At 41.2% G+C, this 27,985-nt stretch overlaps 1 protein-coding gene across 7 annotated transcripts in view; it reads left to right on the top strand.

The window, feature by feature from the left end:
• Positions 1 to 27,985, top strand: part of Rbms3 (RNA binding motif single stranded interacting protein 3) — a 1,348,289-nt gene that overhangs the window by 665,007 nt on the left and 655,297 nt on the right. The window lies entirely within an intron of this gene.

Here is a 27,985-nt window from a genome sequence, read left to right as displayed (position 1 = left end):
ATCTTTTTACCTGAGGAAATCGCTCAGTCTGGGGCTGGGGACAGGGACACTTTGCAGGGAGGGACACAAAAGAGGAAAAAGGGTTGCAACTTCATCCAGGGTCTTTCTGGCTTCAGGGTTTCTGGGGGGTTTCATCTTTGCATTAATGTGACTTTGCACAAATCTCCCTTGACATCACCAGCCTTTTGGCAGAGCAGTAGAGAAGGGTTCACCCACGATGGTGTCCCTGCCAGATGTGAAAAACATCGGTCTTTTCTTTGAAAAGAAACTTTTTTTTTTTCAGTGTCAAACTTTTTATTCAGAGTAAATGGTGGATGTTTGTCCACAATTGGCTTCCAGTACTACATTGAAATTGTTTTGTAACAGTCTCATGCAGCACAGCTGTATGTGATTAACTAGTGTAATATCCAAAGCATGTGAGAAGAGACGTTTTTATGTTATAGTTGTTGCAAAGCAAGAGTGCAGATGGGGTAGAGGGAGAGCAACAAGGAATGTGTCCATGTGCAATGATGTGTCTTGAGGATGTGTGTTACTATTTTTTGCAGTAGTGGGAAAACATTGAAGTGTTTTGGCTATGCTTTAAAAATATATATTTTCTAGAAGTGAAAACAGATGGTTACTAACAATTGTTTAAAAAATATGCATGTATATGCCCTAGTGAGGGACATTTAATTAGAAGACACATACCTACTTAATGGGGCTGACAGATATGCAAAAGGAAAGCACAGAATGACTCTCAGAATACAAATTCAAAAGCAAAGGCAAACTTCATATTCTTTCTTGATATTATAAATAATATTTTCATATCTTTCTGCTTAAAATTTTTTAGCTACTTTAATCTTAGGAATTCTTCTTATCAGAAAACCATCATGGCATTTACCTCTAAAGAAAACACTGGCCTATCATAAATAAGGTTTAACAATTTACAGATACCAAGATAGGAAACTGTTTGTTTTGAAAAATAATGGGAAATACAATAGATGGCTTTGTAGGACAATGACATTCCCATTGATGATGTTAAAAATTAGAAAATGTCACACAAGGCCATATGCTTTGCCTCTGTTTCCTAAGCAATGCTGTTGTAAAGAAGGGTTTGGGCTCTATGGCTTCTTTATAGTATTGGGGGGATAATGTTAGTCATTAGAGATCAGAACTCTGTATGATTAATAATACTAACACAAAGGCTGGGTAGATGGCTTGGTGGGCAAAGCACTCTCTGCACACACCTAATGATCCATGTTCAGATCCCAGAACCCATGGAAAGGTGCTCTGGAGAACCAAATGTCTGTGATCCCAGTCTTCCTAAGGGGTGGGGGAGGGTTGAGAGGTGGAGACAAGAGATTATGCAGAAGCATGCAGGCCAGCCAGTCTAACTAATGCTGTGGCGAAGAGACCCAGTCTCAAAAGAGGTAGAAGGTAAGGGGATGGGGACAGAAGGTTGTCCCCTGACTTCCACAGTCTCATGCATGAAACATGCACACACACATGAATAATAACAATAAAAAACTATCTATAATATATACTAATTAATGTGCAATAAACTATAATAGATAAATGTAAGACGTATTATTAGTGATTACTTTCAAGGCCTTGACAATGTCTATAGAATTGGCTATTTGGTTTCAGATTTCAGATTTTAGACATTCCAAAAAGAAGGAAAAAAAGAGGAGTGGGCACAGGTGAGCTCGCTTCTGTTTCCTTTTAGGTTTGCTTTCAAGTCGATATTGGCAGAGAATTTTACACATTGAATTTTTTTTTGCTTATTTTCCATCCATGTTTATTACCCATTAAACACATACTAATCAGAATCAGATATACAAATATAGCTTTGCAATTTGATATGTCACTCTCTTATACACATCAGATATGAAGAAGATGGGTATAGATGAAACACAGTTTCTCTTTTTCATTGGCACATTCTCTTTTCTACCTTCTGGGGTGTTTGCTTGTTGATCAGTTTTGTTCATTCTGACCCCAGCCTGATTTAACATTTGGGAATCCTCTTTGGAGAGAGCTGGGTCTTCTTTGGTCTTTGGTGTTCTGGTGGCATTGGGAGGTGACCTGTATTTGGTGCTTTTCATGAATTTTTGCTTGGTTCTTTGATGCTTTCTATAAAGCAGTCAAATGCTGCTTTGTGGACTCTGGAGGTTTGATAAATGTAGCTGTGCCCTTCACATCTGAATCCTATACATTGAGAGGAACATATCCATCCATCCATCCCTTGGAAGTGGGTGGAGAGGAATAGGACAAAATGATAGGTGTCATTTAATCATTCCTATGGCAGGGTTTTCTGTGGAGGTTAAAGTTTTCTCTTCTGAGTGGGTTCACTTGGTGCTTATCCAAGACTCAACAGTGAGTGTGCTACCTTCCATTCCCATATCTTCCTCTCCGTAGGTGGTAGAGGAGCACATGGGTATGTACAAGGCTGGAGTGCAATGTGAAAATACTAAATATTCTTCATTTTGTGAATGGAGGTGGGATCTAACGTGAATGCAGAAACAACTATTGATAGATGAAATTATCTTTTGAATTGGGTTTGTAAAATGTGCAAATTTCTGAGCCTAAGAATAGGAGGCTTGGAAACAAGGACAAAATACTATAGTTACTTAGAATGTGATCTTATAGGGGGAAAAAAAAAACAGTAACACCTCAAAGACATATCAACACAGTGATTAACACTTGAGCATCCTCTTTGGGCACAGATGAATCTTGCTTTTATTTTCTTGTTGGAGACCATTCTTCTTCCCCCAAAACCCTACTAAGCTGAATTAATGAGACAAAATACCATATAACGACCCATTTTAAATAATTTGCTATTTAATCTCTGGCAGCCATGTGTTGTTTTCATATGTTTTAGCACATGAATTATTATTTTTCTTTTTATGACTGCATGCTTACATTTGGAGCAAGAAGAAGGGAACAAGCTGTTAGGGGGAAGCCTTTGCTTCAGTCCACATCCGAGTTTCTTAACCTGCTAGAATTAACCTTCCTTTCACAGTTCAGAATTAAGACATGGCAGGGCAGTGGTGGTGCACACCTTTAATCCCAGAACTTGGGAGGCAGAGGCAGGCAGATCTCTATGAGTTTGAGGCCAGCCTGGTCTACAGAGCGAGTTCTAGGACAACAGGAGCTACACAGAGAAACCCAGTCTCGAAAAGTAAAACCAAATAGAATGAAGACATGCGCACTAGGGCTGGTGGGAACACTCAGGGGTAGGAGAGCTGCTGAGGGTTTAAACCTGGCTGCTTGAGTTCAGTGCCCAGATCCCACGGTAGGAGGAGGGAAACAACTCCCAGAGATGTCCTCTGACCTATCTCTACTCAGGTGTTAAGGTGTACACACCTGCACTCATACGCACAAACCAAATAGATACACAGTAAATATTAACAATATGAAAAGGACCTGGTGCTTCCCTTACAGGGCTGAATGTGACTTGTCCTTTGATTATCTTACTTTTGCTGATTATTTCCAGACTGGATAGAGATCGTTTACAGAGTTCTTGAGAGGCCCTCTTCCTGTTTTTAAAAGATGTATCTACTTTTATTTATGTGAATATGTGTGACCCTGAGTGAGTCTATGTGCAAGATATGCATTCATGGAGAAGAGGGTGAAGATCTCCAGAACTGGAGTTAGAGATGGTTGTGAGGTGCCATGTGGGTGCTGGAACAAAACCCGAGTTTTCTGCAAGAACAGCCAGTGCTCTTAACCACTGAGCTAGCTCCCCCATCCCATCTTTTATATTATATATTGACTATTTGTTGTCTGCTTTACTAAATCAGTTTTACTGACTGAGGACAAATCAAATGAGGAGGAAAATGGGAAACATAATGGTAGCTATATGATTTTTTTTTAACCAGATGAAACATTTTATGTGATTTTTTTTGATGTAGATGAGTCATATTTGATGGTATTGCTGATATATGTAGCTCTCATAACTCTTTAAAATTTATCAAGCACAGAAGTAGACAATGTTATCCTGAATGTGACTTAAGCCAAGGTGTTTACGTTTGAGCAAACTCCCTTTTCGATAATCAAATAGTTTTTAGTAGATGAATTTGAAGGAGTGATTAAGGCTTGGGCTATTTTGAGGGATATCATTTCCTGACAATTTATCTCTATATTTATTTAAAACTTCAAAAGATTTTTTGGGGGGAATTAGCCCCCATAAAGCTTCGTGTGATATAATTATGAATTTTGACATATAACTTCTTCCTTGGAATGAGGAAAAGCTATTTGCTTTGATTTGGAGCTTGTCCTGGGAGAGCTGAGGCAACCCCCTGTCGATTTTGTTCTAGACTTCTGGCCTCTGAACTCCTGTCTGATGCAGCCACACTAGTTCTTCCTTCCCTCTTAGCTTGGGAACACTGCATTTACTTTATTTCACTTTATTTTATTTTGTTTTGGTTTTTCGAGACAGAGTTTCTCTGTGTACTCTGGAGTATGTCCTGGATCTCACTTTGTAGATCAGGCTGGCTTGGAACTCAGAGATCTGCCTGGCTTTGCCTCTCCCGAGTGCTGGAATTAAAGGCATGTGCCACCACTGCCTGGCCAGAACATTGCCTCTTTAATATAAAGTATGGAATTCTGAGAAGGACCTTCTAATAGTATTCCTGAAGCATGGAGAGAGGTTTTGGGGCCTTTACTTCTAAAACACTAGACCTCAAGCAAACCCACCTGTTTTATGAATTCTTGTGAATTCGAGCTCCTCCCCCTTTTGGATATAGTATTCTTGCAAAGTTAAAAAAGTAAGTTGTTTTGAGGCATTAAGATTTTCAGACTAAGTAGAATGATACACAGAATGCACCAAGGTTTATGTTTGGTCTATAGTCCCGTTTTAGGAGTTGATGAGTCTTCTCTGTCATACAGTCTTTTGTGGTTGGCCTTGGTTCCCATTTGTTGTGGTCTTTGGGCTTTCAAGAGATCTCTGTGTGAGACACATGTGGTGAGATGGCATATCAGAAAATGTTACTGACAGTCGTTGTCTGACTAATCTTGAAAATGGACACATTGAGTTGACCTGTGGCAGCAAGACACAGCTGGGAGGTCCAGGTCTCAGTGCCAGGTTCATGAATTCATTGTGTGCTTGGTGGTGTTGTTTATCAGAGATGGATCCAAGTGGAGTGGCGTCTCTCCCAGGCTGGGGTACAGCTGAGAGGCAAATTAATGGCATGATACAGTTGCTGTTGGGTTACTTTTCTAGATTCTTGTTCTCAAAATAAAGTTTTGCTGTGTCTTTTCATGTATCAGAACTGCTAGTCACTTCTGTTCCAACAGTTTCCATGGCTTCTTCACCTTGGGAAAGTTCACCATGTGCCTTCTAAAGAACGTGTGTCTCCATGTTTGCACATTTCAACCAGGTCCATCTTTACTTTCATAGTAGACAAGAGACTCTGGAAACCCTGTCTTCATGCTACTACTACAATGCCAGGGAGGCTGCTTCCATCCATCCTTCATAGACATTCTCTCTCTCTCTCTCTCTCTCTCTCTCTCTCTCTCTCTCTCTCTCTCTCTTTCCTCTCTCAACAAAAAGAGTGTGACAGCTCACAGTCTGCCTGCCACAGCCTTGTAGGTGGAGTGATGGGATTCTAGATGACTTGTCCACCTCATTTTGATCATCTGTCTCAATACCTGTAGAATTAGTGAACTTCAAGTAGTTGTGACCATTTCTCCCATTTTTCTCTCTCCATCCCTCCCTTTTCCCCGCTTTTTCTTTTCTCTCTTTTTCTTTAATCTTTCCCTTTTTCTCAACCCCCACCTCTTGCTCATAAATAAGCTCACTCCTGCCGGGCGGTGGTGGCACATGCAGGCGGATCTCTGTGAGTTTGAGGCCAGCCTGGTCTACAGAGCGAGATCCAGCAAAGGTGCAAAGCTACACATGGAAACCCTGTCTCCAAAAACAAACAAACAAACAAACAAACAAACAAACAAACAAAAAGCTCACACCTGCATATTCACTTCTTCCTTACTCTTGGTGGAAAAATTCTTGCACAATCACCACTTGTGTATTACAGCTATTTTTCTCCTTGCTGTGGCAAAACAGTTAACAAAAGAAAAAGAAATTTGTTTTAGCTCACAGTTGAAGAACAGTGATAGTCTACCATGGCCAGAAAAGCATGGCCCTAGGATCCTAAGTTGGCTTGCCATGTCACAGTCAGGACTGAGAGAGAAGTCAGAAAGTGAGGGTGAGGGGGAATTAGAGGGCTATAGGTAGACAAGGGAGGCAAAAGCAGACTCCCTGAGATGGCGGGCCCCTGTTCCTGGAAGACACTTCAGGGAAGGCACTCCAGGGTCAATAGGGGAAAGAGGCAGTCCTGGGGACCCTATAGAATCCCCACTCCTGTGGCTGCTCCCCTCCCAACCGGATGAAGCTGGTATTTCCCTTCCTCCACAGTTTGGTGCTGTCTCTCCCTGTCATTCAGTGCTTTGTTAGTGTCAGAGAATGAAGCTAGCAACCTCTTAGTCAACTGCGGACAGCCCTTACTTTAAGGGGACAGGAAATAGAGCCTGGCCAAAAAACATTAAGGCCCGCCGGCCCAGGGATCAGCTTCGTCTAGTGAGGCTCCACCTCCAAAAGGTCCCATGACCTTCCCAAACATCACCACCAGCTGGGAACCAAGTGTTCAAACACATGGGCCCGAGGGGGGACACTTCACTTCCATCAGTGACGCCTAATTGCCCAGGTTGGTTTTTTAACTTAAAAAATTTATTATATTATCATTGTGTATGTTTGATGTGTGTACATGTGTGGTGGTTGTGGGTAGTTATGCCAGGTAGCTGTCAGAGTACAACTTTTAGGAATAGAGTCTCTCCTTTTACTCTGGGTTCCCAGCATGGAACTCAGGCTGTCAGTCCTGTGGGGCAAGTGATTTTTGCCTGCTGAACTGTCTCACAGGGTCTCCTCTGCTCCTTTAAAAACAGGATCTTAAGCTGTACACAGAACTCCTTCTGTAGGTTCAATAAACCATCTTTTAAAATCTCTTCCATACATAAAAGGCAAACATACACTCCTAAAACAGTTACAGGCATATTTTGGTGCCTCTTACTTTCTCTGTAGCTAATGATGACAGAAACAGAGAAGAGAGAGGCATTCCCAGCAAGTCACAGACCTATTCCCTCTAGCCCATGGGTGCTGCACAGAGGTAGCTCTTACCAAAATGACAGGGATTTTTTTTTCTTTTTACTTTCTGTAACAAGGTTTGCATCTTCTTATGCTTTGAAGCACACTGTACTGTCATAAAAGTTAAGTATCTGCTCTCTTCTCTCTGTTACTCTTGATAGCATCTTTTCAGAATCCTACTGATTAATTCATTCTAATTAACCCCTAATGATTTTGTAACATGTATTTGTCCTGTGGAGAGCAGTGGCATTCAGAGCACTTTGTCATGTGGCTCTCAACCATAGTAAGAGGGGTCAGTTTGACAGCTTCTCCTTAATAGGTGGCTCATGGGAAACCAAGCAAAAAGGAATCTGGAAACGTGAAAGGGGAAGAGAATCAGGTCTTTGTCTACTCAGACTTTTCTAGAAGTTGCTGTATGACTGTTTTCCTTTCCAAAAGAAATCCAAGAAGAGCTGCTTGACAAGAGGAAGGGCATTTATGAGCAGGAGGACCATCTTTGGGCAAAACCTGAAATATGTGGAGGAGTCAGGGAGCTGAGGCTTTTGGTGTCTTGTGGGGAAAGCAATAAATGCTGTTGTAGACAGTTGATTATCTGTTTTAGTTTGCAACATGCTGCAGAGTTTGGCAATGTCTGTCATTCCATGTATGCATGCTGCGTGCATGTGGGGGAGGGGTGGGGAGGGAGGGAGGGAGGGAGGGAAAGAGAAGGAGAGGGAGTAGGAGTGCAGGGGACAATATCCCAAGTATTAGTGCTCAGGTGTCACCCATCTTTTTTTCTGTTATGGCAGAGACTCTCACTGGACCTGGAATTTGCCAAGTGGGCCAGGCTGGCTGGCCAGGAAGCCCCAGAGAACCACCTGTCCCCATATTCCCAGCAGTGGTGTCATAAGCTCCTGTCTCTTTTGTCTGGGTTCTGGAGACTGAACTCAGGTGCTCATGTGTGTGTGACTAGCACTCTGCCACTTGAGCCATCTCCCCAGACTTCTGTCACTCACTCTTGTTGACTGCCCATCATCAGTTCATGAGGAGGACCTGTCTGAGTACTTCCTGGGACTTGTATTTGAATAAAATAATGTTTTTTTGAATGATTTAAAAAAGTTAGATCTCTGTGCAGTTCCTGTGTGTAAATTAGTCATATACATCTGTATGTGCCTTGGAGTGTAATAGTAAGGAACACTGTTGTTTTATATGGAGCAGATCTGGTTGGGAGGACAAAACCGTGATGTCAATTAAAAGGCAGCAAACCTGTAGTGGCACCAGGGTTACATGTTGGGAACTGTGAGTCATACAGGAGTGATATCTGAAAACTACTCATGTGTCCTGGGATCCAGTAGTAAAGTCAATGAAGGAGCTATGTGCAATGATGTCTGCTGGGCTCTCTTAGCACAAGAATACCTTAGAGAGGTGGAGTCCAGCAAGGTCACCATCTTAATGTCTCCATCACCAGATCTTACAATGGCCAAGAAAGCCTGGAAATTAGTGTTTCTGTTCCCACACTTTGCTTTCTGACGTGGTTTCTGTGCACACTTCTCTGTCCTTGTTTATCTCAGGGTGGTTGTCACACGTGACCTCACTTTTTGCATTTCATCCTGTCTGTCGCCTTGACTTGCCTGGATTGCTCTTCTTGAGCTGTTTTTTTTTTTTTTTTTTTTTTTTTTTAATTCCTCTAGCTTCTATCCATTTCATCTGTTTCCCCTTTTCCTTATTCCCCCAATAATCAAGATTTTGAGATGAATTCGTCTTCTTTGACTCTGACTTTTGCTCTGAAAGTCTTCCTTCTTTTTGTCTTTGAACTTCTGGCTTCTTTCTGTATTGTCTTTTTTTTTTTTTTTTTGTGTGTGCTTTTCTAATTTTTTCTCAAGGTAGAGTAAAATTGCTATTTTAATTTTTCTTGACTTTTTTTGGTGTTTAGTGATAAATGTGATTTTGCTTTTTTGAACATGGCTTGGCTCTTTTTGTTTTTATATGTATATGGGAGAGGAATACTCAAACTTACAATCTGCATAGTCTGTAGACAATCTCTAAGCTCAGATCACAAGTTTGGATATTTCAATGTCTCTATGGGATCGAATGTAACACCAGATACAGACTAAGGTTCTATTGATGGGTTTTCAGAATGAATTAAACCATCTTATTTTGTGTGTTTCCTATGTGCTGCACATCTACCCCAACAGTACTATAATAGTTGTGCAGAATATTGAAGAATTCCTAATTCTGTAAAACATAAAATAGCTCCTCTATATGATTGATTAAACAACTAAGAGGATGTAAATGCACACGTGCATTTGATGAGGCATGAGGCTGGTGAGATACCTCAGTGGGTAAAGGTTCTTGCCCCCAAGCCTGACCTAACTTAAATCCCTGGAATCTACATGGTAGAACCAGAGACTGGACTCTGGAGGGCTCTCCTCTCACTTCCACATGCATGTTATGACAGACACAAAGACATAGATGCAAACACATGCATACATGCTCACACACTAAATGTAAAAATAAAAATTAAACAGCAAGGCCTGGTTTTGAATGGGGTTGCTCTAGAGAGTTAAAGAACCTCCTTACTTAGGTATACATAAGAACAATGATCCAGAACAATAGAGAATTATATGAAAACATTAACCTAAATCAAAGTGTGATTTTGAGTTGTACAATAAGTCTTTCTCTGTCCTTTCAGCCAGCTCCCAAATAATGGCATGGAGACTTCTTACTACTTTTGAAACTTTGGCCTATAGCTTAGGCTTGTTCCTAACTTGTTCTTACAACTTACATTAACCCATTTTATAAATCTGTGTCCTGCCATGCAGCTTGTGACTATGACCTCTCTTCATGTACATCCTGCTTCCTCTGTGTCTGGCTGGTGACTCCACCTTTCTCTTTCCCAGAGTTTTCTCTCTGCCCAGAAGTCCTGCCTGTACTTCTTGACTAGCTATTGGCCATTTAGCCTTTTATTACACCAATCACAGCAACACATTTTCACACCATATACAAATATCCCACAACAGAGCTGGACTTCTTTTGAATTTTTCTGCCCCAGGCAGAAGGCAGAATCTCTTAGGATTTGTTCATAATGTTTTTCTTTTTCTGTATCATATTCTTTTATTGCATTAATATTATTAGCACTTATAGAAAATATAGTTTTTATATTTGTAATTCCTGAACATTTAGGAATGGTTTGTATTGCAAAATAATGCATGGTTTTTATACCTAGTGAGCCATCCAAGCCACATCATATGAAATCTAATAATCTCTCAACACATCACCAAGTCATTAGAGAACTCTAATATTAGCCAGTTTTGCTACATAGGTACGTTCTTCAGTAGCATTATCTCTGACCCCCTCTTCCTCTCTCATTCCCTCTCTTTCTCTCTCCCTCCTCATCTCCTCATCCCTCTCTCCTTCTCCCTCTTTCTTCCATCACTCTCCGTACCATCTCATTTTTTTTTATCCCAGTCTGTACTGGAGTTCTGGGTAACCTAGGCTGACCTTGAGTTCATGTGTTCTTCCTTCCTCTATTTCCTGAGTGTTGGGATCCCAGGGCTGAGCCACCATGCCTGGCTCTTCAACAGTATTCTTCTCTATGTTCATACAAATTTGCAATTAGATCTATAGTAGGTACTATCATGTCGAAGATAATATCTAATAACTTTTTTCCTAGTGATGGACATATTTGGCACATCTCAGCAGGTCATTCATCTTTTTGATTTTTTTGTCAGGATCATGGCTTCTATTATGTTTGCACCACATTTCTTTCTCTTTTTGTGGTTTTTCGAGACAGGGTTTGTCTGTAGCTTTGGAGCCTGTCCTGGAACTTGCTTTATAGATCAGACTGGCCTCGAAACCACAGAGATCCACCTGCCTCTGCCTCCCGAGTGCTGGGATTACAGGCGTGCACCACCACTGCCCAGCTGCACCAGTTTTCATAGACATTCAGTTCATTGGTCCGCATGAGTTTCCTGCCACTATGGATTATGCTGTATTGTAGATAGTTAATACCTGAATATTAAATTGGTGATTTTCTGATCGTGTCAGCTTCCTTTCAAACATGGATGAGCTTTCTTACTAGGTGTTTGATTGGATTCCTAACCCTGAGAGTCTGTGGGTCACTTGACACTGCTGCTGGTCCATAAACTCATGTGAGGTATATTCTGCTCCTTTAAAATATTTATTTTTGTGTGTGTCTGTTTTTATGTGTGTGCATGTTCCTATATGTGTGTGTGTGTGTGTGTGTGTGCATGTGTGGGAAGGCCACAAAGTGACTTTCTTAATATCTCTTCCCTTTATTTTTCCTTTATCTTTTCTTTTCATTGAATCTGGAGCTCACTAGTAGGCTGGAATGGCTAGCCAGTGAGCTCTGGAAATCTGCATATGTCCATCAACACCAACCAGTTCGAGCTACAGACGTCAGCCACCATGGCCAGCTTTTTATGTGGGTGCTGGGGATCCAAACTCAGAGCCTCATGCTGTGTACCACTCACAGACTAAGCCACTTCCTGGCCATATTCCCCTCCATTGGGTGAGAAAGTGATTGTCCTGCCTGAGTTTGGGTTGAAAGAGAACTCTCACATTTGGCCAAAGAAGAATGCCACATCTTCTCTTGACACCCTCTTGGAACTCAGCAGGGGCCCTGGGTGACCATGCCACCAAGCAGCCATCTCATAACCACCTCACTGCGCTGTGCCCATGTTCTGGATAGATGACCTGTTTGCCACCTCATTTGCTAAGTTGGAGGGGAGCATCAGGCCAGGACACTTTTAGGCATGGCCACCTCTTGCCAAATCACAATCCCACTGAAATATTTTTGTCCTGTGGTACATGTTTTTCCCAAAATCTTTGGGCGTGGATTGTTCTTTTAAAATTATTAGTCCGGGAATATGTGCAGTTGAGATTTTTGATTGCTCTTGTCAAGCTTATTTGGTATTTCTTGGTCAATATCAAGAAATGTCAGGGTGTGAGCATGCAACTTGAAAGAGGAACTTGGTGAAGTTGATGAGTCCAGGCTTAAGCTGATCATATTTCAGCTTTCCTGTTTTGTGATTACCTGTTTCTTAGCCTGTGCTCAATTTTAACTAATATCAGAACACGCGAATAAAAAGTGACATGACCTTTACCCACTGAAGATGCTGTGCAGGGATGGCGTGGAAATAGTTAGAAGACAACAGATTGCAAAGCTGCCAGAGATTGCCCCCCCCCCCTTAAATAAAATGAGGCTAAGAACACATATTTCACATAATGTTTAGGTCTATACACCCTCATTTCCCAGAACTGAATCATGGTTTTCAGATTTGTTGACCAATTCCCATTGTCTCCATTGGAAACAAGTGGGGGGCGGGGGTTCTTCCTGAGTACACATCTGCAAAGGCCCTGTTATTTTCTATGTTTCCAATGTATGTGGATGGGGAAGAGAGCTTCGTTCACCACACCACAGACAGATAGGAATTTCTCTCTTTTTATAATTTGAAGATTGACCATTCTTTTCATCTATTTACAAATCATTTGTAGAGGGGGCTGGAGAGCACTTGCTGTTCTTGCAGAGGACCCTGGTTTGCTTTCCAGCAAACATATGGCAGCTGAAAACCATCTATAACTCCAGTTCTGGGAGATCTAACACCCCTTTACAGCCTCCTATGTACCTGGCATGGGATGCACAAATATACATGGAGGCAAACATTCATATACATAAAATAAAGATAAATCTTTTTAAAAATTCACTTTTATAAGGATGGAGAGAGAGAGAGAGAGATGGCTCTATGGCTAAAGTGCTTGCTGCTAAAGCATGAGGACCTGAGTTCAAACCCCCAACTCCCATGTTAAAGGCTAGGCAGGGTGGCATGAACCTGTAATCACAAAGCTATAGATTCCAGAGGCTTGCCAACCAGCCAGCCTAGCCAAATCAGCCAGGCCCAGGTCCCAGCGAGAGACCCTTTTCCTCAAAGCAGAGCAGATAGTTCCTGAGGAGCAACACCTGGGGCTGACCTCTGACCTCTACCCACACATGCAAATACAGACAGACAGACAGACAGACAGACACACACACACACAGAGAGAGAGAGAGAGAGAGAGAGAGAGAGAGAGAGAGAGAGAGAGAGAAGCAGAAGCAAAAGTCAGCACTGCATAGTACACTGCCTGAATTGAGTTTAAGAACAAACATATTAGCAAGTTCTAGATTAGTTTAATAATTGGAAGTGAAAATAGCAAAGTTTATTTGGGTAAAAAGACTCAGACTCAGAGTGTCTTAATCTCAGAGGCTCAATGGTTGGTTCTGCCAATCGCTTTAGTGTTGTGATCCCAGGATTTCATTTCCTTCTTTATACTTCACCTTCCCCTGTCCACAGAACACTTGGATTCTTTGATAAGAATTCTTTGGGATCAACATGAGACTTGTAGTCATTTGTTTCCGCATCCCACAAAGAATGCAAATACACTGACATGTTAAGAAGGTGAAATACAATGTAAGAGCCACTTGTTCAAAGAGATGATAATTGGTGATCGTGGAAGAGGAAGGCAGCAGAAAGCCTTGGGATTGACTTGATGCCTGGCCACAAAGCAGCTAGTGCCCTTCTGGTGCCTCAGATCAATGCCTTCCTGGAAACTAATCTTCACTCTGCTGCTTGTCTCTATTTACTCCACTCTCCAGTCAGCAAGCCTGAGATCCTGCTGAGATTTGCTGTCTGTAATCCTCCTATTTCTTATGTGAGTTTTTAGAATTCTTGATTTGTTTTGGAACACAGTGCAAGTCTCTCTCGGCCCTTTATAGAAAACTCACCCTGCAGTCCAAAATGAATATATTGGGAAATTGTCTGCTTTTGACATAGCTATATTTCACAATACTTGTACTTTTCTCATTGAAGTTTCCAGGATGCCTTTGTCCCCTGGAGGAACTAAATTAGAGGACAGAAGAGGTGTCATTTTCTTGCAGCTGACTCTTGAGTGTCAGCTCTTGCTTTCCCAGAGTGAAACCTCATGTTTAGAAATGTCATGTGTGAGGCCGGTGCTGGGCTGGGGTGTGGTGCTGGGTTTTGATGAGAATGTTCTCTAGACTGTTCAGTGGTGAATGAGGACATTTGGTTTTTCAGCTCCATCTTCAGGTTTCCAGTGTCTCTCAAACTTCCCTGCATTTCTACTGATGCGTGTTAATTCTACCTTCTTGGTAATCTTCCTTGAATTATTGTGGCCACATTCACCAAGCTTTTAAAGCTCATGATTCAGAGGTTTTCAAGATGATTTCCCCAGTATTCTGTAGCTGCTTAACAAGTATTGACTAAATGGTCCTTGCATATGTAAGTTTTTGTTCTGAATCTGAATTCTGATGTCGCCTACTGTGGATACTTTTTGAACACCTATCCATTAGTTCTCATTCCTCTGTCTATCCTGTAAGTTCCCAGTGGAAGAGCACCTTTCTTTTATGTTTGTTTTGCCCCAGATACCATTTGCAACATTGGCTGGACACAGTCAATGATGAGTATCTCTGGAATGGAGAACAGCCACTCACGTGGGTTCAACATCCTTTAATTGATCTCATATTGGGGGGTGTTGATGCACCCACACCATGCTTATAGGCCCTCTCAAAGCTTTCTTTCCCTTTTTATTTTAAAATAATATTTCTCCTTCAGTGCTAAGATATTTATATAAATCTAGGAAAAATATTATCATAGCATGCTCCTTGGGGTGCCCAATACCTTTTTTTTCTGTACACTTTTTTCTCATTGCTTGTGTGTTTACATTCAGGTCAACTTTGATTCAATAAAAAGCAGAGATCTGAGTTTGACAGGTATCTTCTCCTAACCCTTTGTGTACATTTGGTCCAACAATATTTTTATAAAAAATAAGTAAGACTTCTTAGTATTTGTTACCTTGTTAAATTTAAGTTTCTTCCCTTCCAGTACCGTCCCCACTTATTCTGTACTCTGTAACTATCAAGAAAGGGCTTCACGTGGTGAGAAACTGTATGTGTCAGGCAGGATGGAAACCCTGCCTTAGATCTGTAGCATGTGGGATAGCTGTAAAACTGAAAGGGATTCTAGGCTCTTCAAAAACTGAAAGTTAGGGCTGGAGAGGTGGCTCAGAGGTTAAGAGCACCTACTGCTCTTCCAGAGGACCTGAGTTCAATTCCAAGACCCCACATGGTGGCTCATAATCATCTGTAATGAGATCTTGCACTCTCTTCTGTATACATAATAAATAAATAAATCTTTTAAAAAACTGAAAATTAATGTGAGAAAATGGAGATGGCTTAAGGAACTGAGGAAAGGAATAAAATGCTAGATCATGGAACAGTTGATAAAAGTCACAAAATGTTTGGGCAGGTTGATTCACGAATCAGCCTTCAGGTGGGTAAGATGTATGGGCACTTGGCATACTGCTCCAGTCATGGAGGGCAGGGAAGGTTTCACTGTTGGTAGAAAAGAAGACAGACCTGAGCCTGGGGTTAAAGGGGAGACAGAGTGGAAGATAATAGACTGAGCTCTGCCCAGAACATCACGTGGATGCTGAACTGATAACCAGAAAACAAGAACTACTGAATGGCCTTCAAACATTAGAACAGAGGTGTAAGGATGTATGTGGCTCAGTTGCCAAAATGCTTGCAAAGACCTCAGTTCAATTCCCAGTGTCTTTGTAAGACAAAATGCACATATTAGTGTGTGCCTGTCATCCCAGTGATGGGAGAAGAAGCAGGGGGATCCCTGAGGCTTGCTGGCCAGCCAGTCTAGCATACTTGGCATGCGTTGGGTTGGTGAGACACCCTGACACAAGAAACAAGGTGTATGGTACCTGAAGAGTGACAGCTGAGGTTGTGCTGTGGCACACCCTCCACACACACACACACACACACACACACACACACACACACACACAAGTTAGAATAAAAGAATGAATGACGGTTTAACCTTTGTACATGGCATGGCTCTGTAAGTCTCATTCCAAAACCATAGCTATAAATGAAAAGAATGGACATCTGAAATCCTTTCGTTTTATTACAAAATTCCTACATTTTGCCAAAGAAATGTTTATAAATTTTTGTATAGCAGACGGCCTGCTATAAAAAAATAAAAAATGAGTAAGATGCTATAAAAATGTTTACATCATATATGTCAAAGGTTTAACACTTTGGAAATAAAATAAATTTCTACAGTTTAGTGAGAGAGGCAGACTAACCTCAAATAATCAAAAGAATAAAAATTCATCAATGAGAAACTATAAATAGTTAATAAGCAGTGAAATATGTAAGTTACTTATCTCTGATGGTGGTAACTAAAATATTAGTAAGATACAATTTCACCTACTAAGTTGTTAGTTAGCCATTTTCTAACAACTAGAGTAAATGGAGCTATTGGAAAATAATTCCCCTCACCCCAACACACACACACACACACACACACACACACACACACACACACGAGGCATTACTGGCTGAGTGATTTGGGGTCTGGGTTTGAAGGAATATATTAAAAATTTTATAAACATTGCCTGATTGCAAGGCTAATTCTAGAATTTTTTTTCAAAAGGGTTTTAAGGTTAGACTGCCTTCTTACTCTACTGTTGTTTAAGCAGGGAAGTTCACTAGTGCCATTAGTTGGAAAAAGATTATATTTTTAGAAAGAGCCTCTATGTAGCCATGACATCAAAGCATGTAGATAGAACCAACTGACTAAATGCCATATTGTTAGTTAATAAAAGTTGTAAAGTACTTTCAGAGCACCAGCCCTCTCTGTGATACCCGTGTCTGTTTGTTCCATGTTTATGCGCTCTCTCTGTTTCTTCCTGGAAAAATGAGGGATGGTTTTTGTCTGGCTCTTGGACTGGCAAGAATTCCTTAAAGGTTTTGAATAGAACGGTGATCATTGCAAACATTAGTGGTGACACAGTGAGAAAAAGCCTGGCTCTTGATAGACTTGGTAGAAGGAAGCTCCTGCAGGGTGATTGGTCCAGGGAGAAGAAACATGTGACTTCCTCTGAGTTTTTAACCAGCATCTTTTGAGGTGTAGTGGAGCAAAAAGTTAATGTGTAGGAAGCTGGCTGAGACCTGAAAACTTGTGTGAGCATAGACAGGAACTCTCAAAGTGTGTGGAAATGTATACTAGCCAGTGTGCACACAACACTAAAGTGTACGGGAGTGTACAATAGCCAGTATGCATGTTGACACTAAGATTGAGAAACGTCTTTCAAAGCAGATGATGGGGTCCTGTTTTGTTTGTTTGTTTGATTGTTTGGTCTGGTTGGTTTTTGCATTTGTGTGTATATGTGGTGTGTATACATATGTGCATATATGTGTGTATATATTATCACATGTAGGGACACTTATGGAGGCAGAGATTGAATCTGGGTATCTTCTTTAATCACTCCCTGTCCTATGAACTGTGGGGTTTCTCACTTGAACGATGAGCTCACAGATTTGATTGTCTAGTGTTGCTCTGGCGATCCCCTATGTATGCTCACTTGGTGCTGGAATTATACGGTGGGCCAACACAGCTGGGCAACCAGTGGTTACATGGTTTTGGGGATCTGAACTCCAGTCCTCATATATGCGTGGCAAGTTCATTAACTGTTGTACCCTCTCTCCAGCCCCTGTTTTAAACATGTCAGTTCTGAGAGGACAGTGGTATATCCAGATGGAAATGTGATTTGACTCTGGTGCCAAAACCAGAGGTTTAGTTATCATTGCCATGGAGATGACATTTGAAATGATAAACATGAACACGATTGCAGGAATGATGGGCCTGAGAAATGGCTCATCGGTTAAGAGGACCTGCTGCTCTTGCAGAGGACCTAGGTTGGGTTTTCAGCACCCACAAAGTGGCTCACAACTCCTTGTAATTATAGTTCCTCTTCTGACCTCAGTGGCAGTGCACACACATGGTGCACGTGTGTACATGCAGGCCAAACATTCATAGACATCAAATAAACAAATCTAGAAAGCAGGAAAGAAAGGGCGATGGTAAAATAAGCATGAGCACTTCCAGGAAGGATAACCCGTGGAAACTAGAAACAGAAAATGTTGCTCCCTTTCCTTCCTGTTTCTGCTTATTCTTCAGCCATGAGTTCAGACTCTTCTCCAGGCCGTGAGGTGCTTTACCTTTTAAGAAAAGAATTCAGGGTTGGGGATTTAGCTCAGTGGTAGAGCACAAGGCCCTGGGTTTGATCCTCAGCTCAAAAAAAAAAAAAAGAAAAGAAAAGAATTGGTACCCAGTAAGAAGGTTTGTGTGGTAATCCCAAAGAGTAGGGGCAATGAGTCTAAACTAATCCCAGTTTAAAGCAGCTGTCCCATGATGGAAACTTCTGAGTTTCTTCCCATGATTCTTTGGTGTGGGTCATTACACATTTGAAAAGTCATCTTCAGAGTGAATCAGATGTGTTTGATTTGTGTTTTATTATGAATAATAAATTTATTTTAGATATTTATGTAAATAATTTTGAAGGAATTACAAATATTTTATATACCTGGGGATACTATCAGAGACTCATATATTATTTACTTACTTTTTATTTATTTATTTGAATAAAACTCTATCAAGATATAGCTTATTTTATCCCTGGGATCAATAAATGAGTTTCCATTGCTACATTCTTGATAGTAATAATTATGGCCAGATTTTAGCATCTTAAAAATCATTTTTGACTTGTTTGAATGTAATAAACTGTGGAGTGTGTGTTTATATGTGCATGTGTGTGCATGCGCACCTGAGCATATGTGTTTCCCCCATGAGTTGTGTAGACAGGCATTGGATCTTAAACTTTCCCATGTGCAAGAATCTTCTAGAGGTCTGGATAAAGTACAGATTTCCAGATAAAACACAGAAGTCTCTTTCTTTCTTTGAGCTGACTCAGGAAGTCTCGGGGGTGAGGAGGGGGACACCTGGGACCTGTTTCTCATTGTCTCCTGACTGATGCTTGCTCCTTCACACTTCAAACCACTTCCACTTAACCCCTCTCACAAAGCCACATCATCTATCTATAACACTAAGTACTCTGTACTTAGTCCTAAGTACTCTGTCAAAATGTTCCTATAATGACGCTTTCTGATTATCTGTATTTCACAGTACACATCCACTTATCTGTATTTGAATTTGCCTGTAATTTAAATAATTATTTTTTTTTCTGGGTTGTCCATCTGAACCCAGTACCTTTCGACTTGGATGATACGATTGGAAAGAGATTTTTAAGGGAAGCACTGTGAATTGTTCCCATTATGGTGGCATGAAGATGCATAAGTTTGCCTTCTGAGGGTTAATGTCAACACACTCTCACAACATAAGTGGAAAAACAATATCCAAGTGTGGTTGAAGATCAAGTTTAATCAGTGAGATCTCTACATAGAGAATATGTGGAAAAGACTGTCAATGGGTACATGGCTGTGACTCTGGCTAACAGCAGGAAGTACAGGCTGGCTTGCTGTAGAGAAAAGTCCTCTGCCGTGCAAGTGAGTATGTCAGCAAGTCTCACCTGGTCCTAGGAAACATGGCCCCATCTCCTTTTTGTAGGACATTTTGCCAGCACTTTCTTATGTTTTCATTTCTATAAGGTGTGAATATGTAATCAGGGAGGGATATCTTCTGTCTGGCATGTCAAGTGAATTGATTGAGGAAGACTGTCTCCAAGAGTCTCATGAACTCAGTGCATGTCCAAAGGGTCCAGCTTCCAGAACTTCTGGGGCTGGGAAAACAACCAGAGATAAGAGAAGCCAAGAGAGTCAAATGATGAGTCCTCTAGAAGCCACCAAGCCCTGCCTCCAGGGAGCTGCCTTCGCTTTCCTGAGTGCTTTGCCAGCTGTTCACTCCCTGGAAACAGATCTGTAAGGTTCTGCAAAACTGAAAGGAACTTTGAAGTCATCAGGGACCCCTCTCATGGTGAAGTCAAGGCCAGCACCTTTCATCAGCATCTGAATATCTTGTGCACCTGGCAATTGACTCCATTCAAAAAGGCCAGGTTCCCTATTTGGCTGCATTGTGCAGTATCTGGTAGAGTCACTCTTTTGTGAGACCTTCATCTAGAGTGTGATGCTTGGCACTTGGCTCTGGTACCAACATCCGAGAGAATCCATTACACAAACCCATCATTACTTCAGTAAGAATCCCATCCCTGTATTCAGAACCTCTTGATTTTGCTTAGTTGAAAAGTGAAATTTTGCTTCATTAATTTACCTTCCTGATCTTGGTAGCACAGGATGGCACTTGATAAAAACTGCCCACAATAAATCCTGTGAGGACAAATGTATGGTTATGAACACACCCAAGAGTAAAGCATACTATAAGCACCAAAGATGATTGACCAAAGTGGGTTTACTGTACTAATGGGCAGAAGACATCCATCCAAATACACACTACTTAATAAGTGGAGATAGATAATATTTTTTTCATGGAGAAATCAGTATGTCTTTGCTTTAGGATATGGTCTTTTATAATGAGAAAAGTATGGTCATTAAACCTTGATTCTAATCATTTTTTGGATTTAGTTCTTTCCTTTCAATCATATTTGTTTTTGATGATTGAGGATAATATATGCAACTTGCTCTGTAGATTGTATTTAGTGCATAGTTTAGGAATGCTAATTATATTTGTGGAATCTATCCCAAGTTTTGTGGTTTGATTGTGAAATGTCACCCATGAGTTTGGCTTGGTCCCCAGTCATTGGTGCTATTTGGGGAGATTCTGGAACCTTTAGTAGTTTACCAAGGATATACCTCAGAATAGCCGTTCTCAACCTTCCTAATATGCGAACCTTTAATATAGTTCATCATGTTGTGGTGACCCCAACTATAAAATTATCTTCATTGATACTTCATAACTGTAATTTGGCTACTGTTATGAATCTTAAACTAAATGTCTGTGTTTTCTGGTAGTCTTAGATGACCCCTGTGAGAGGGTCATTCAACCTCCAAATGGTTGTGACCCATAGGTTAGGAACCACTGCCTTAGAATTTTGTACCTAGCCCCTAGTCCTTTTCCTTTTCCCTGCTTCCTGTCTGTGAAACTCCCCCACTTCCTGATACCATGGTTTTGATGGCAAAGGGCTGGGGCTAGGCAACCACAGAGTAAGTCCTCTGAAACTTAAAGCGCAAACAAGTCTTTCTTCCTTTATGTTGTTTGCTCAAGCATTTTGGTTACAGCGTAAAACTCAAAAGCATACCAAGCTACACTAACATTTAGACTCATCTGTAGGAGTCTGAGTAAATATTGGTGTAAAAGGTTATAGAATGGTGGGTTTAGGGGGCATATGCTTGTAATCCCAGCCTGTGGTAGATTGAAGCTGGGGTACCATGAGTTTGTGGTCAGCCTAGGTGTTTTGAAAAGATGATAATATATGAATATATGAATTGGGACATATGTAATTGATAGCAATTAATAGATGAAAGGTAAATAGATGATGATAATGATAAATAGATAGAGATGGATGTTTTAAAATCATAGAGAGAGACATATCCAGATTCACCATTTTTATCCTTGCCTCTACTTTATTTAGATTTCTGGCTAGACCCAGTGATCCCAGAATCCTGCTGAGCAGCCCTTCCCTCTCATGACATACTTAGAAAGGGCTTTTCTAGCTCTCACTTCACCCCATAGAAGATCCCAGCTGTAAACCTCCCAAACTACAGAGAATGAGATCACAAATAATTAGCACTGCTCTGACCCTCTCCACAAAACCACCTCTGTTGTCATGCTGCCCTAGAGTTTTCACAGAATTACAACCCTCCCCTTTTCTAGCCTCTTATTCTTTAATTATTGTTGTTACTATAATCCCTTAATCCTGTGTGGTTAGGATTTGTTCCATCTGATACTAGTGTCGTGTGCCTTGTGGGTGTCCAAAGAAGCTGTTCCTTGACTAAGCTCTCTCTTCCCAACACTCAGATGTGTGCCTCTTCATCAACCACTGTCTTTCCTTGGCTTCTCCACAATGCCAAAAGCATCTCTTGAGTGACTAATGAACCATCATCTGCAGTTTGCTCTTTATCATCCACCAAGAGACTTGTACTTGGTTCCTGTGTGGCCCTGTGACATCATCACTTTCTGCCCTCCTTCACTACAAGCAGTGCCCTCTTTCTACTGCTCCAGCCTTCTGAGGCTTTTTCAACCCCAAGGCCTTGACAAGAGCTGCACCCCCTGTCTCAGTTTCCCTTATATCACCCTGCTGAATTTTAATGTAGATGGAGTCTATTTGTTTTTCAAATCCCTCTTTGGATTATTTACTTTTATTTAAAGCATATGAATGTTTGATTACATCTATGTATGTGTACCTCATGCACAAGGCACCCACAGTGGCCAGAAGGCGGCACTGGATCCCCTGGAACTGGAGCTACAGATGGTGTTAACCACTCTGCGGATGTTGGGAATGGAACCCAAGTCCTCTGCAAGAGCAACAAGAGTTCTTAACCCTTGAGTCATCTCTCCTTAGCCACTGGGTCATCCCTTAAGCCCCTCTTTAGATTTCTTTCCTATCTCCTCAAGCCAAGGCAAACTCTGTTGTTTCACCATGTTTTAATTCCTTTGAGTACACATCCTCCATTGGTGCTGGGCAGTCTTCTGTACTTCCTACCTTTCTTAAAACCTAAATTTTGGGGATGGGGATTTAGCTCAGAGGTAGAGCGCTTGCCTAGCAAGTGCAAGGCCCTGGGTTCAGTCCTCAGCTCTGGCAATAAAACAAACAAACAAACAAAAAAACTAAGTTTAGTGACAACAGGGTTCTCACCTATCACATACTTTCTTGACTAAAGAACTATAAACTATAGCCAGTACTTCAGGTGCTTAACAAATGTTTGCTTAGTGAGCAATGGGATGCCCCTTAGGTATGTATTTGTATCCTGCTCTGTTCCCTGAGTTCCTGCAGTGGATCATGTGCCACAGTGAAGAATCCTCTGTCTTTGTTACATTGACTTCCACACCAAGCCATCTCCCTCAGTCAGGGAGATGAACCATAGTGAACCATAGTGGCTGTGCCTGCTGTATCCTTAGGTTCCCACCTCTGTTCCAGAACAGACCTTGAGCTAGCCTGACCATGAAATCAAAATAGCTTGTCCACCTTTGATCCTTTATGCTGTCTCTGGGTTTCCTCTTCACCAGCGCTGGATGGCTAACACCTGAAATGAATTAGCCACATCTTTAAGGACAGTGATTATCCAGAAGAAATTGTTGAGGGAGAGTTTGCTTTTTTACTTTAAAAACATACAAAGAAGTTAACAAAACCATGAACTGCAGAGATTTAGAGTTTGGGTCCCACTAAAGTCCAGCAGTTTCCAAAAAATGAACCTCCATAGGAAACATCCATCCTTGGTCAACAAGATGCATGAAGCCAAGGTATGTGTGTGGGAGCTCCTTGTATGTGTGTTATCTTCTGTATCTCTCTGTAAAACTTTAGACAGTTTTTCTTTGAGAACTGCAGTATCTCCTTTGACACACATAGCTTTTTCCCCTCTTCTTTTCACGCTCTCGTTTTCTGCTTGGAATGTTACTAACTCACTGGATACAGTTTTGGTCCTGTTACTTTGAAGACAGCTCTGTACAGCACAGGTTCTTGATCTAGTCTAGAGAAAGTAGTGTTGTGTTATGGAACTCACTATATAGTGCAGACTGGCCTCAAACTTGGGATCCTCCTGCCTCTTCATTCCCGGGGCTATAGGCATTGAGTCACTGCACACCTAGCTCTATTTGGGTTGTCTTTTGGCTTCATGAGAGACTCGTACAGCTAAGAGTACATCTGGTTCCTGTCTTTAGGGTTTACTTCTAAAGGCCTACTGTTGCCTGAAACTATAGCACTTTACATCTACCCTCTAACATCTTAAGGCAGCCTTAGAACATCCTCTACTCTCCATTTGTCCTTACCAAATAGCCCCCATTGCATTAGCATCCTCTTCAAAACGGATCAATGGACTAACAAATGCATAGCATGTTAAGTGGAGGATGGAGAAAGGCCAGCCTCTCTGTAATAATGTCAGTACTTACACATTGCATCTAAGCAGCTATGCTTGTGTGTTCTTCTTTCTTAAGTCATCTACCTGCAGCTGGTAACAAGCCATGGTAAGCATTCAATGCTCTGTTGAGCAAGTGGCTCACAGTCATTCCACATTAGCCCAGCTAGAAGCCCACCAACTTTTTCTGCTTGGACTTGAGGGCTATTCTATGGAAGGGAATTCACCCCTAGTACCATAAACCTGGCCAACAATCCATGGCTGCGGAGACCACAGGCACACACACTGCAGCTGTTTTGTTAAATGGACATGTTTTTCAAATGCCTCCTAAATATTTATGTTTATACACATGAACTATTACTGCTTTCAATCTTGAGTGTAGTATCTTTTTGTGGTGGGCAATGGAATACAGAGATTCGGAACTGGTCAAGTGTTAAGAATGAGTTAAATGCTCAACCACAAACAGGGTATCTATATCAGTCCCTTCCCTGAAGGCCAGGGAACATTGTATAGGAAGTGTGAAAAGAATGTAATATATGAGCAGGATGATGGGAAAGAGTGTTATGTAATGCCGTCTTCTGGACATGAAAAGAGCATTTCAATTATGAGCTCAGCAGCTGCCATTACCTGCACAAGATCTGTAGGAATTAAGCCTGTCAACATTCCATCATGGATTGGGGAACATCTCATGGGGTCCCTCCCCTCCATGATGAGCTATGATCAGTTAATGGGCTTCTGGAAAGGGGGAAGACTTTTCAGTTCCATGGTATATCCACTGATAATTTGTGTAAAGTTTAGTATGTAATCTCCCACCAATGCTCACACAAGCAACCCTAAATAAAGTACATACACTCATAAAACTGCAGGGGAAAAAACACCTAATTTATATGTATGAAATATTAAAAAATAAGTTAAAATTACCCTGGGGAAGATCACATAGGGAGATCCTGGAGGGGCTTTGAATGACTCCCCACAACACACTGTGTGTGTTGCCAGGGGCCAGTAATGTTTAGTACAAAGCTGAAGCTCACAGAAAACAGAGCTGACCCTTCAGTTAGATTGTTGACCTTGGACGATGCTAAAGTGGCTCTTGGTTGTGATGTGTCAAGAGAAAATAAGAGGGGTCCATGACATTTATGGGACAAAAGAATGTTACAGTAATGCAAAGGTAGTTTCACTGTAGCAAGCAGAAAATTAAAGCCTTTGAAGTTAATTGCTTATCTGTGATTTGGGTTGGTCCTTAATAAGAATTGCAGAGTATAAATCAGCTATTGATTGATGAACAATTTGTTATTCATATAAGACATTTAATATTATATACTAGCTTCATTTTATCAACTAAAATTTAATAACTAAATGAATAAATCATTAAATATATAAATAGGTAAATTACATAAATCATGAAAATTACCACTCACATTGTGCCTTCAAGTTTAATTTACTGAACATGTAATAGGTTCTTCATCATTAAAATACTCTTACTTAAAAAAAAAAAAACAACATTTAGGAAGAACAGCATTTTGTAGCCTGTGAAGAGAATGTAAAAGTTCATTAAGTTTTTCAATGTTTTGGAATGATACATTTGAAAAATTGGAATGAATAGTTAAAGCTAATAAATGTTGACTTCAACTAATCAGTAGCTAGCTTGTGAAACCTGAGAAAGTGTTTTAATATCTGGCAGGTTTATTTCACCTATAGTATATAAGAGACAAGTCCATTCCATATATATTTTGGAACCTACCTTATACTAATTCTTCTGTTGCTCAGTAGTATTGACTCAGTGGAAGAGATGGAGTTACTCCATTGCATTCCAGAAGCTGTTCTGGCTGTTGACAGGAAGTACTTCATGAACATTGACTACATGAGGGACCAAGGTACAAAACAGCTTCATTCTATAATGTATTAGTAGATTTCTGATAGGACAGGCTTGCTCAGTGTTTGATAGAGGTTAAGACCTGTGGTTGATACTGGAGCCTGTCTGCACTTGGCTGAGTTTAATGGTCATGTCTGGAAACACTCATGGAAACTTCGCCAAGGATATCCCATTTGATGTGAATTCTGAAGATGGTACAGAATTTTGTGGAAGCAACTGTCTGGATCAAAGGCTGGAGTGAAAAAGTATGTGCTTGAGAGGAATCTGGTATAAAGATGTGAAATTTAAAAGGAAGCTTGACCAGAGTTAGGAACCATGGATGCAACAGCAAGGATGCTAAATGCCACTGCTAGAAGGAGATGGGCTGCAGGCATCCTCTGGCTGCTGCAGGCTTTCCTCTGGCTGCAGGGAGTTGTGAGGCAATGGTTTTGAAGAGTTTCACTGGCAGGGGGCAGGATGGAGAATAAAGAGAAGACTCTGGTAGGGTAGGTCAGCTTCAAAGCTACAGAAATAACATATGTTTGATGGTTAGTTTTAAATGTTCAACTTGTTGCAACCTAGAGTCATGTGGAAAGAGGGTCCAAATTGAGGAACTGCCTAGATTGGGCTTGCCTGTGGGCATGTCTGTTGGGTGGACTAACTTGCTTGTTAATTGATTCAGCCCACTATGGGCAACACTGTTCCCTGGTTCTGAGGCCTGGACTGTACAAGAGAAAGAGGAGAATGAAACAGACAATTGGCATAAATGCATCCATTTCTCTCTGCTCTTGACTGTGGATGTGACGTTTTTTGTTCCTGCCTTGATTTCCCAGAAATGATGGACCATAACCTGGAAAAGTAAGCTGAAAAAAATCCCTTTCTCCCCTAGGTTACTTGGTGCCAGGGCATTGTCATAGCAACAGAAATGAAACTAGAACAATAGGAGGGAAGCCATGCAGTCCTGGTGGAGGAAAATTCCGTGTGAAGTGGAACTGTGCAGGGTAGAAGCTGTGTTAGCAGAAGCTGGGCAGTGCTGTGAAAGGCAGAATGAGGGGTCAAGAGCTGTCCCAAGGCATTCTGGAACAGCACTGTGGATAAGACATTCTTCCCTAGGAGGGGGCTCTGATACAAAGATTTTGGAGACAAGGAAGAAAACTTCAGACCTGGATTAGGAAGTATCAGTCTGTCAGTGGCCTTCACTTCCCAGAGTCTGGTGGCAGTTTCTACAGAGTGTTGTAATAAAGACTTCTGAAGAGATTTCAACTAAAGGACATTGAGAACAACCAACTGGCATTTTTGGGAAGGTTGTTTGCAATCTATGGGCTCACTGAGTTTCCATAGTATATGTCCATGAGGGTGCTATGATTATCCTCATTTTGTTGATATTTGGCAATGGCCACTGCAGATATCAGAACAAGCAAGAGAAAAAAAGAAAACTGTAGAAATACAAAAAAGATTTCCCAGAAAGGAGCCTGGGGAGTTTTAAAGAGCCGTGAGCAAAAGAAGAGGGATTTGTCAGAGCAATGGAGGAAACAAAAATGTTATTAAGGAGGCCTATGAAATACCATGGCACAATGAGCCTTTAGTGGTTTCATGTACTGGAGAGAGTTTAAAGTGTTTGGAAAGCAGAAAAAAACAAACTTGCTGAATGTAATAACTTGAGGCCATTGTTAACCTTTAGGAGAACACTTCCAGCTGAAGAGCAGCTGGAAAGGCAGTGCGTGTGAAAATTTTCCGAGGTGAGAACCTATGCATTCTTAAACTTGAATTCTGAACAGTTGTCATAGCACTGGGCAGGCCCAGGGCTGGGGATGTAGATCCTTGATAGAGTGTGTGCTCACATGCAAGGGGCCATGGGTGCGATCACCAGCACATTATGAACTAGGCATAGTGGTACATGCCTACACTCACAGTACTTCTTGGGGCATGAAGGAGGGTCAGAAGTTCAAGATCATCCTCAGCTGAAGAGTGAGTTCAAGGCTAACCTGGACTACCTGAGATCCTGAATAAAAATAAATAAATAAAAGAAATGCACATATACTAACAGAGCTAGTATGATTAAGGGAAGGTGGGGCTTTTGTTATTTGGTTTTTATGTGTCTGTGTATGAGCCCTGTTAGTGTGTG

Source organism: Onychomys torridus, chromosome 7 (assembly GCF_903995425.1).
Source record: "Onychomys torridus chromosome 7, mOncTor1.1, whole genome shotgun sequence".
Taxonomy (NCBI): domain Eukaryota; kingdom Metazoa; phylum Chordata; class Mammalia; order Rodentia; family Cricetidae; genus Onychomys; species Onychomys torridus.
Note: the sequence above shows the minus strand (reverse complement) of the source record. Positions and strands in the feature narration are given on the sequence as shown.